The sequence below is a fragment of the Hyposmocoma kahamanoa genome, unplaced genomic scaffold (assembly GCF_003589595.1).
Source record: "Hyposmocoma kahamanoa isolate Upper Pololo Valley unplaced genomic scaffold, ASM358959v1 76, whole genome shotgun sequence".
NCBI lineage: Eukaryota > Metazoa > Arthropoda > Insecta > Lepidoptera > Cosmopterigidae > Hyposmocoma > Hyposmocoma kahamanoa.
Genome location: NW_020653900.1, coordinates 14,461,522 through 14,472,291, shown reverse-complemented (window position 1 = coordinate 14,472,291; position 10,770 = coordinate 14,461,522). Strand labels below are relative to the sequence as shown.

Genomic DNA, 10,770 nt, shown 5'->3' with positions numbered 1-10,770 from the left:
ATAAAGTCATCTTGAGTAACAGCACAAACGATCCCTTTTAGAGTTTCGGTGTAAGTTGGAAGTTTGTAAAGGTAGTTGACAATTTGGCCTCAAACTTGAATACGGGACCCTTGTTTGGTATTGCTTACAATTGAACTAGGAAGCTGTTTCAATAATAACAAAGACAGTTACAAATTGACAAATTGTTCCCAGTGGTTACTTTCGTTAACTATGGGCCAAACACTGTCATTAGAGGAGACCACAGCAGTAAAACGTATTTAGGGATGATGTTCAATTGCCTGATGTCCTAAATGTTGTTGTTCTAACTAATAATCAGGCCCCACGGTTACGCTTAACTAACACGGGACTTGGGGCCTGTAAAGGGCCCGAGACGTTGGTTTGTTTGAAAAACAAATACACGCGATTTAAATCCGGTAAAAATAGTTTAATTTCCTGTTATGAATAACTATCAAAATATTTTTAGAAACCAACAGAAACCGTCTAAAAGTCTTTTCAATATAAAAATATTTACAGGATATATTTTCATAAACTTATTGTGATCTTCCGAAATTGACCTTTTTTGGCGTTTGTGGCATCTGAACCCGGCGTCGGGTTAAATTTTGCAACGGAACCCGAATGAGCCCAAATGCGAGTATCATGTGATCTCGAGACTGGTTGCTTGTCAAAAACAATTAAATTTGAGTCCCGGGTTCAGTTGCACCTCGAGAGATCACATTAAATTTGTATAATATATAGATGTTGGTACATTTTGTTGCTTTAAGGGGTTATAAGCTTGTTTCCGAACACTATTCCGATGATATAATTTTAGCAAGTAGGAGGCGATTGATAGTACCCAATCTTCGCTTTATTATTGAATTGTATACAATACACGACGATTATGACGATATCTATCGAAAATGAATTCGGGTTCAGACGATACAAATTTAATGTCATCTTTCGAGGTGTAACTGTCCCCGGGACTGGAATAAAATTTAATTATTTTTGACAAACAACCAGTCTCGTGATCACACGATTTGGGCTCATTCGAGTTCCGTTACAACTTTAAACCGACACCGGGTTCAGATGCTACAAACCCTTTTTTTGGATGGTGACAGTATATACCGAATGAACAATTTGTTCCTATCATAAACACGTTAATAATGTTGACTGTTATTGGTTTCAGGCGGTCGATTATTTGAAAAAGCGGACACCGGCGAGAGCGGCGCTTATGATCACAGCAGTGTGGTTAATGAGCGCGCTCGTGTGTCTGCCACCTTTAATCGGCTGGCGGAAGGAGCGCGAGCCAGAACAGTACCCACAATGCAAGGTAAGTCATCGACAACATTACACAAACACTATATCGCGCGTGATACAGCAATCGTGCGCGTGTAAAGACTTTGGAAGGAAATGGGAAAGATCTCGAATTGCGCTTATCCGTCGCGCGCGCAATCGCTCACTCCAACAAGCGCCAGTTTCACGCGATCTATTCCTTTTTTTTCGAATTTCGAAGACAGCAAAACTATACATTAGGAATTTAGCACGAAAAAAGCCGTTCCGATTGCAATTCCTTCACAGATTTTGTGGGGTCGCAACACGTAGTCGCAAATTCTATGCGTATTTACGCTACGAGGATTTAATATCTTGCGTGTCTCAACGAGTCTTTTTATTCCGAACGGAAATAAATGTACGTGTATACGAATCTCGAACCAAAGTTCCGAAATAGAATTCCGACTGTATGTGGCCGGCCTTACGTTGCGACGCAACGGACCGGTAACGCCCGTGTGTCGTCGCTCTAAGCCTGATATTAATTTAGTCGAGTAAGTACATTGACTTACAATACTAAAGTCAATGAGTAAGTACAATCATCTCAAACTCACCTTTGAGAAAGTCTAAACAGCTTTAACTCTTATAAAAGCGTACGATATGACAAAATTGTCGCTTTATTCATTTGTGAATACATAACCTCTGTCACTTAGAGAATACTTATATGAAACCATAACACGTCCTCTGAGGGTAGTCTATTTAATACATGTGCAAGATTTTAAGCATGAAATGTTGAAAACAAAGTTTCAAAATGGCGCTTAGTTTGTATAAAATAGACAAGTTGTTTGCGTTAAGTAGCTCGTGTAGTGCGCGGAGAAACACCTGAATATTTTAATATTTCGAACTTAAACTTTTGAACGTTATATTTTATGTTACTAGGTACCTAATTATATCGCTGGTGTCAAAAACAGTGGCTCAATCCCAAATTGACCCTATTTTTAATTATTACTGAGATTTATTTAGATAATATATTGTGACTGGCATTCCAAGCTTCTCATTGGTTAAAATAATCACATGACAACATTGGGATAGTCTACGATTCGTCAACTTTGAGCGGCAGACGCTTCTCAGCTTTTTTAAACCATTTCCCTGAAGCATTAGATGGTTTTGAGATAGGCCACTATTCTTGTTGGCAACAGTTTATGTGGGCAACACTAGCCCTTGCTCTCCTTTATTCCAACCTTAATGGCGCAATTGTGCACAGTGTTAAATAAATTCAATATAAATTAAATATTAAGTTTTTCACTTCTAAACTATACATACATATTATCATACCTGTCTCCCACCGAGGTAAGCAGAGACTATGAACTTGCTATATTCCTGACAAACCTCATTCGCTTCCTCCACTCCCTTTAGTCTTTTTTAAAGACATCTCTAATCAGATCAAGATGTGTATGACGAGGTCTACCTCTCCTTACGCCTCCATCCACATTCGCTCTATAAATTTGTGCCGTCAATTGAACAACATTCATTCTTTCTACACAACCAAACCCCTGCTGTCTCTATGCTGGTCACTACATCATCGTTCATACCACAATGCTCTCTAACTACACTGTTTGGCATTCTGTCTTTAAGACGAATGCCATAATATTCACAATATATTATTATATTCTAGACGGAATGTCGATTTCCTACTTTGTATTTCTTTTCTTTTCGCCGTTCTGCTTATTTGTTGGTGAAAAATTTGACAGTTGAATATTTTTTCCCGTAGACTTGACATGGTGGCCTTGAATATTTGAGGCCATAGACGGAAATTCAAACATTGAAACGTCAGAAATAATTCCATTGGTAGCTTGGCGAGTAAATGGCATAAAGGCTTAAGTTGCTTCGCTCGCTGCAATTTCAATGAATGCTGAAATGTTGCTTGTTAAGTGATAACTCGACGGTTCGAGTCCCTATAGCGTCATGCACCTATGGTTTTTATTTCTAAATCATCAATATCAATAGTATATAACCAGAAATAAAGACGAAATATCCTTAATATTTTTTTAAAACTATTCTGACACATCATTATTGTGACAACTGCGCTCCGATTGGTCAGCCTGAATTCGAAACAATTGACGGGTGTCGTCAATTGTTTCACTTCAAATCGACCAGTTAACTTGAGCTTTGCTATAATGAACGAAAATTGCAAAATTACATATTTAATACCTAATTAATTACCGATGAAAATTGATTCCGTTTGTTTTGTAATTAGATGTTTTGCTATTTTTCCCCGCACCACTGAATTAGAGATATTATCTTTATTACAATAATTACAGAACATTTTTGGAATATACGGAGACGCATAGTCACAGTCAGTCACAGGTCAGTTGTTAGCGATGTCTATATTTCAGTGCAAAAGAGAGTTGATATTTATAAGTGATGTATCACTGATGAGTTATCAGGAATGTAATGCCCTTATTTTGTGTCTATTTCTGGTTATATACTCGACGTTTCTAATTTACATTTGTGAATGTATAATAACAATACATCACGCTAACGATGAAGGAAAACATCGCTATGAAACCAGCATTTCAAAGAAAGCTCACAACCGTTGGAATAAAGTCTATAATCCCTAACCCGTATTAGACCAGGCATAAAACCCTCTCATAATTTACTGAACCTTATTAATATTACTTCGAAATCAAATCAGTGTTCAATTCATTTAACGACAGTTCGTCCAAAACTTACCTTTATTCGTATACATTTACAATTCTTATTACCGCGAAATGTGTTGTTGACCGTAGGGACATTCAATTTTATTGGAAAAACAGCTTGAAAAGACCAGTATTGATTGAAACGTCACAAGAGATCTAAGGCATTCCTTTCATAATATTTGAACAAATAGATTTCGGCAAACAAATATTATTTCGTTATATTATTATATCTATTATTTGTATTAAGGGTCGACCGTAAATGGAAATTGAATCAAATCGGGGTAGTATAATATTTGCTCAATAACTCTGAACGTTACTTGTGTGCCCAACTTGTTCTGGTTGTACAATTTTGACATAGATATGGTGAGAGCCTTGTTCGTAGTATGTTTGCCTTGTAAACCAAAGAAGTAATCTTTTCGCTTTTTCAAATCTTTGTTTACTTAATGATACCTAAGTTATTCCGTCGATGATTTCATAATCCATTTTGAATCAGTGTTGTAAAACATCAATTTTTTTCTTCTTTTTTTTTCGTTTTAATCGCAAAGTTTTGAGGGGCGTTGCCCTTACGCCCGTTTTAAGTTGACAAATCCTATGTTCCAGTGATTTCATTAGCACCCTTACCTCTACTGTTACTAAAACTCCTATTCCATTCCCAGTTAATACAATATTGCTAGGTAATTAACTAATCTAGAAATTTCAGGAGAGATAGGAAATTTAAACAAACTCTACTTAGAAATTCACAAAGCTCATTTTCAAATATCCTTGATTATAATTACTCCGCCTATTCTTATAATTGTGAATTTTCCAGTTAGAAACCTAGTATTTGGCGCAATTGTCGGTCTTCATCACAATTGTCACACTTTTTGGTAATATTTTTTCCGGAATCTTTTTATGCCATAAAAGTTTATAATTGGTCATTTGTTTAATCATCATCATTCAAAGCTCGGTTTCATCCATTGGTTACTATAAATCTCCTGTAAATTGTGTCCTCCACAACGATCTTGCTCTAGTCTCACCCATCCACGGCCCGCAACTTTGCCAGTTCTGCATAAATCTACTTTATATCAGTTAGTGTTTTACATAAGATGCGTCGTCGCGTACTTCCTTAGATTTTCTTATATTCCCTTTGAGTGAAATCAGCACAGGATTAAAGATACATGAGGCAGTGACTTGCATATCAAATGAAGTTTTATTTTACATCTCCCTTCCTTCTCTTCGTGTGTACCATTTTCTGACTGACATGGGTTATTATAAGTATCAAGTGATATCTTACTGTTCCCACAACGTTCCTTGCGGTAAAACAACGACTTAGGTATAGCATTGGTAGGCATGAAGTCCCTTACAATACCACACGCATCTATCACATAGGTGCGTGATTCTGCGACGCTTCAGCTCTGTGCGACGCTATAGCAACTCCGGCTTTACGTCCTTGTAATTAGAATAAAAACTACATTGTGCTTTTCACTTTGGCTCGGAAGATATCGATGGTCGAAATTGGAAATGTCGAATGGAATATTTTCCCTTACGGTAAAACGCCCCTTTCAAATTTCCACCATCAATCTAAAGGTAACAATTTTGTAATGTATCGAATTTTAAAATGTCGTAAGGGAAAATGTCCCTTACGACATTTCAAATTTCTACCGTCGATATTGCGGTGCGTATTACTTTTATTACAATTACTTTAAACAGTTTCTTTCTTAATATCGTAGGTCCCCTAGGTATAAGAAAAGGCGTTCATAGCTGTAGCGGACTGTATCAATGATTCGGGTGCGTGCTATTTGTATGGTCCCATACATTCTTCGATACAACTCTGACACACGGCGATCTACTTTAGTCACGTGCCGCGCTTAACTTAAATACGTGATTCACACTTTATTTTATAAGTATAGTACGTTACCAACTGTCCAACAATACACGACATTAAGGAAAGATTTGGCACCATAGTGTCTGTATTTTACGTATACTAATATACTTTTCACTTTTCTTTGCAACTCTTTCTCTGCGTACTACCATTACAATCATGAGAAGTGAGCAAGACCAAAGGAATCGTTCTTACAGTTTATTTTACAAACAACGCACCGCTATCAACCAAAACAGAGAGAAGAAGAAAAAACCATAGTGACAATAACCATCGAGAATATAACCAGAAATAGAGACGAAATGTCATTTATTTTGTTTGAAAACTATTCTGCCAAATCATTACGGTGACAACTGCGCTCCGATTGGCCAGCCCAAAATTCGAATCGACTTCAAATGGATCAGTTTAACTTGAGCTTTGCTTTAATGGACGAAAATTGAAAAATTACATATTTAATAGGTATTTCATTACCGATGAAATGTGATTCCGTTTGTTTTGTAATTACATGTTTTGCTGTTTTTTCCTACACCACCGAATGAAACAGTCCTCCATAGTTAGAGATATTACCTATAAATACAGAATATTTTTACCAATAAATACAAAATATTTTTGGAATATACGGAGACGTAAACACAGGTCAGTTGTAGGCGCTGTACCATTTCAGCTTTCTGATTTGTGATTTCAGCGCAAACGAGAGTTGATATTTAAAAGTGATATAAGCCTATTTGCCTGATGAGTTGCCAGGGTTGGTTGGCCCTTATTTCGTCTCTATACTCGATGACATAGCACACGACTTGTTTGTTCCATCACTTAGTATTATAAAAAAATTACAAAAAGGGCGTCAAAAATAGATATTTACACATAAATTTAGAATTTCAATATAAAACTTAATTTTTATTATAAATATAATAGACATACGCTTGGCCACGATCACGATGTGAACGACGATGGTACGCGTTTACCTAAAAAATGCCATTGACTCTAGCCCAAATTCTACTTTTCGGGAAATACAGATGCCGGTAGAGTATTCCATTCCTTTGCCATGCGCATCAGAAAGAAGGAAGCAAAGCGCTTAGCGCGAATAGGTGAAATATCAACGACATAAGAATGGAGTGCTCCGGACCTTCTAGTCGACCGAAGGAGAAACAGTGAGGGTGGAACTAAATTGAAAAGTTCCTGCGCACACCCCCCGAAATGTATCCGATAGAAAACCGATTCTTATTTAGCAGTACAAGCAAAACATTCCGCTTTTTGGTTGACCTTTCAATTGTCATCAGATTTCTAGAAGGTGGTAGAGCCATCACTTTAATGGTTTGGTAATCTCCAGGGCTTGACGTGTCTGGTGTCATGAATGTGACTAATCCAGGTACACTTAGAACTTCGATAATGACAACAAAGACTACCCAAACCAAAATTATCACTCATAAAAATTCTACTGTCGAAGTCATTAAATTTATATGAACAGGAAAATTAAACAAAAGAGCTGTATTAAGGCTGTATCACCAGTTCAAACCGCAGTTGGGTCAAAGCGAGTTGTTGATTGAATTAGAGTCCCAAGTTGCTGCTGCTTAACTCGGTTAGCAACAAACGGAATGATATTTCTATACATGGAAGCCTTATGAAGCTGTATATGAAGTTTTGAACGAGTTAACACTTGAATGTAATTATGTCATCAAAGTTTTAGTATGCTAATACAAATATTAGTGTTCTTGTTTTATTTACTTATTTATTTGTAGCAGAATGAATGGAAACAATGGCAGGAAATAAAGGCCTATATAGTTGTAATATAGTTGTTTATTTTCTCCCACAAATATGGATTAAAAACTAATTTACAGCAGGAATTAACAAGTTAATATATTTGAGAGACAGGAGCCTAGTATAGGAAACCCCTGTATTTTAGGACTCCTGGTGTCCACCTCTCGGTTAAAGTATTCTTTACTTAGGTCTACTTTGCACATAATATGTGAGTTTGTACAATAGGAAGTAATTTAAAAAGTTAGTGTTTTCATTTGTGTGTATGTGTGTGTGTGTGTGTGTGTATTGGGTGTGTGGATTAGTGTCTGTGTGAGAGAGAGAGGGAATGAGCGTAATATTCTGTATATGTGGGTGTGTGCGCACATGCCAATAGACCTTTATGATGCTATAGTCAAAAGTTTCTCTGTTTCATCATACGTATTAGTAAGCAGCCGAGCAGATATGGTATCTTTACATTTCCATGTTACCATATTGTAGATGTTATAACCTGTGTGCAAATGACGTCTTAAGTGATTTTGTGTGGCAGACAATGTAATTCCTTCTCTTTTGAGCCTTGGAGTGTTCCGGATTAATTTTATTTCTCATGTTGTCTTAATAAAGTCGACAGAATATATAATTGAGGAACTGTAAGTAAGAAAAGGCTAATCGTGGAGTATAAGCGTGATTTAAAGAGGCTTGTTTTTAAAATTAGTCTTTGTGCCCTCTCCTATTGCAAACATATGGGTTTTTGCAGCTCCTCCCCAAGTCGATATACCATATGATAGAATAGATTGACAAAGTGCCAAATAAACCATTTTGAATAATTTAAGATCCATCACATGTCGAAGATTTTTAAAGATGTAAAAGTTTTCGGACTCTTTGTGTGAGGTTTGTAATATGTTCTCTGAAGGAGAGGCGGTCATCAATAGTGATCCGACTTTTTCAATGAATGGACAAGTGCAGTCATCGGAAATCAAATCGGAACAAGAATGTGCCACAATACGAAGATCCCTACTTAAGGGCAATTGACCACTGGGAAGAAAGGCTAGTTTAGTTTTGTCGGTGTTAAGAGTTAGAGAATTAGCAGCAATCCATTTTCTAACAGTGTAGAAACCTTCCTGTGCGCACTCAAAGACTTCCTTCCAAGTATCACCATAAAATGTCAAAGTTGTGTCGTCTGCATAGTATATTATCCGCTCACGCGATACATGCAGCCGTAGACGCATACCACACCTAGAGGTGCCGGTGATGATTTTATGCCGGTTTATCGGATATCGAAGTTATAACAGGTAAAAGAACTAATACTAATTGCTATTTCGGTAACTACTCTAGCAAACCATAAAGTTTTTAATGCCTGGGTCTGTCATTTAAAAAAAATAAACAACTTCAAAAATACGTCACGACAATTGTGTGTGTTATTGTTTGGGCTGGTGATTTCGGTGTTTATTTATTGAAAACATACCGTAAGTAGCATTTTTGAAGTTTACTCTGAATATAAATATTTATAAACTATACTTTAAGGAGTAATTTCATGGTAAAAGTTAGAACCACTCAAACGGAATATTATCATATTTACCCAAGTACACCAAAAATTTCATTAGTGCTTTTTAAGTGCATGATTTGCGGTGTATTACTGCATTTTATTTAAGATGTTTTTGTTGTAGTACGGAGGGTATTTATTTAGCAATGCAGAATAATAATTTTTATTTACAAAAACTTATATTTAAACTGAATCCTTTTCTAATTTGCGAAACCAAATAGCCGCCATTTTGCGGTAGGATGAGCGCATCGCGTGAGCGGTTAAGTTGCAGTTTCTCAGTTTCAGTTGACATATTCCGTTAATGTAACACAAGAAAAGCGTAGAGCCCTTGATGCTTCCTTGAGGAACCCCAAAGATAATAGTCTCCTGACTAAGTACAGAATCAGTCCTTACCCGTTGAGTTTTATCCGTTAGGTGGCTACAGTTACACACAGTTACATAGTACAGTTAGTATCAATTGACAATGGATATAACGGAACCACATTACTCTATGAATGTGAAAATCCGTGTAAAATTACTTCATTCTTTGAATAAATTGAACTTTTCTATTTGGACTGAATAACATAAGCTTATGTGTGGTCCGGTAACACATTTTGAGATAACAATATGAGAATTTACACTAACGATGAATTTAGTAGCAGTAGAGCTTCTAGTAAAAGAATTCGTCCTGGGAAATACAGCCACCTTGCCTATTTCCGTCACCAAGCAGTACTATGAAAATTACTGCGTTCTGGTTTGAAAGGGTGAGGGTGTGGGTGAAAATACAGGCACATGGGACTTGTCAACTTATGTCTCAGGGTGACAGGTGCAGTGGCAGTGCACCTACGATCTTTGCTATTTAAAGTTCTGAATGGCACTGTAACTGTTATGAATAGGTGTGTCCCTTAGCACCAGGCGCACAACTTGTTCGTTCCGTCACGTGGTATTATAAGAAACCTTAACACGCCCCAATGCTGGCCACGCGTCTCTTCTAACCGCTCACGATATGCGCTCCTCCTACCACAAAATGGCGGCTATTTGGTTTCGCAAATTAGAAAAGGATTCAGTTTGAATACAAGTTTTTATAAATAAAAATTATTATTCTGCAATGCTAAATAAATACCCTCCGTACTACCAACAAAAACATCTCAAATAAAATGCAATAATACACCGCAAATCCTGCACTTAAAAAGCACTAATGAAATTTTTGGTGTACTTGGATAAATATAATATTCCGTTTGAGTGGTTCTAACGTTTACCATGAAATTACTCCTTAAAGTATAGTTTATAAACATTTATATTCAGGGTAAACTTAAAAACGCTACTTACCGTATGTTTTCAATAAATAAACACCGAAATCACCAGTCCAAACAATAACACACACGATTGTCGTGACGTATATTTGAAGTTGTTTATTTTTTTTAATGGCAGATCCAGGCATTAAAAACTTTATGGTTTGCTTTATGGTTAGTTACCGAAATAGCAATTAATATTAGTTTTTGTTACCTATTATAACTTCGATATCCGATAAATCGGTATAAAATCATCACCGGCATCTCTAGGTGTGGTATGCGCCTATGGCTGCATGTATCGCGTGAGCGGCTAATAAGAAGCTTAATTATTTGTAATCCAGCTTGGAGACTTAACACGTTTTCAAGGGTTATTACGAACAATAACTGAAAGGCTATGAGACGACGAACGATTAATGTTCTCCAAAA

At 36.6% G+C, this 10,770-nt stretch overlaps 1 protein-coding gene across 1 annotated transcript in view; it reads left to right on the top strand.

The window, feature by feature from the left end:
• The first annotated feature begins 1,251 nt into the window (after positions 1–1,251).
• Positions 1,252–10,770, top strand: part of LOC113232374 (alpha-2B adrenergic receptor) — a 530,426-nt gene continuing 520,907 nt past the window's right edge. The window contains exon 1 of the mRNA XM_026467065.1: positions 1,252–1,306. The gene's annotated coding sequence lies outside the window, so the exon portion shown is untranslated. The remainder of the gene's footprint in view (positions 1,307–10,770) is intronic.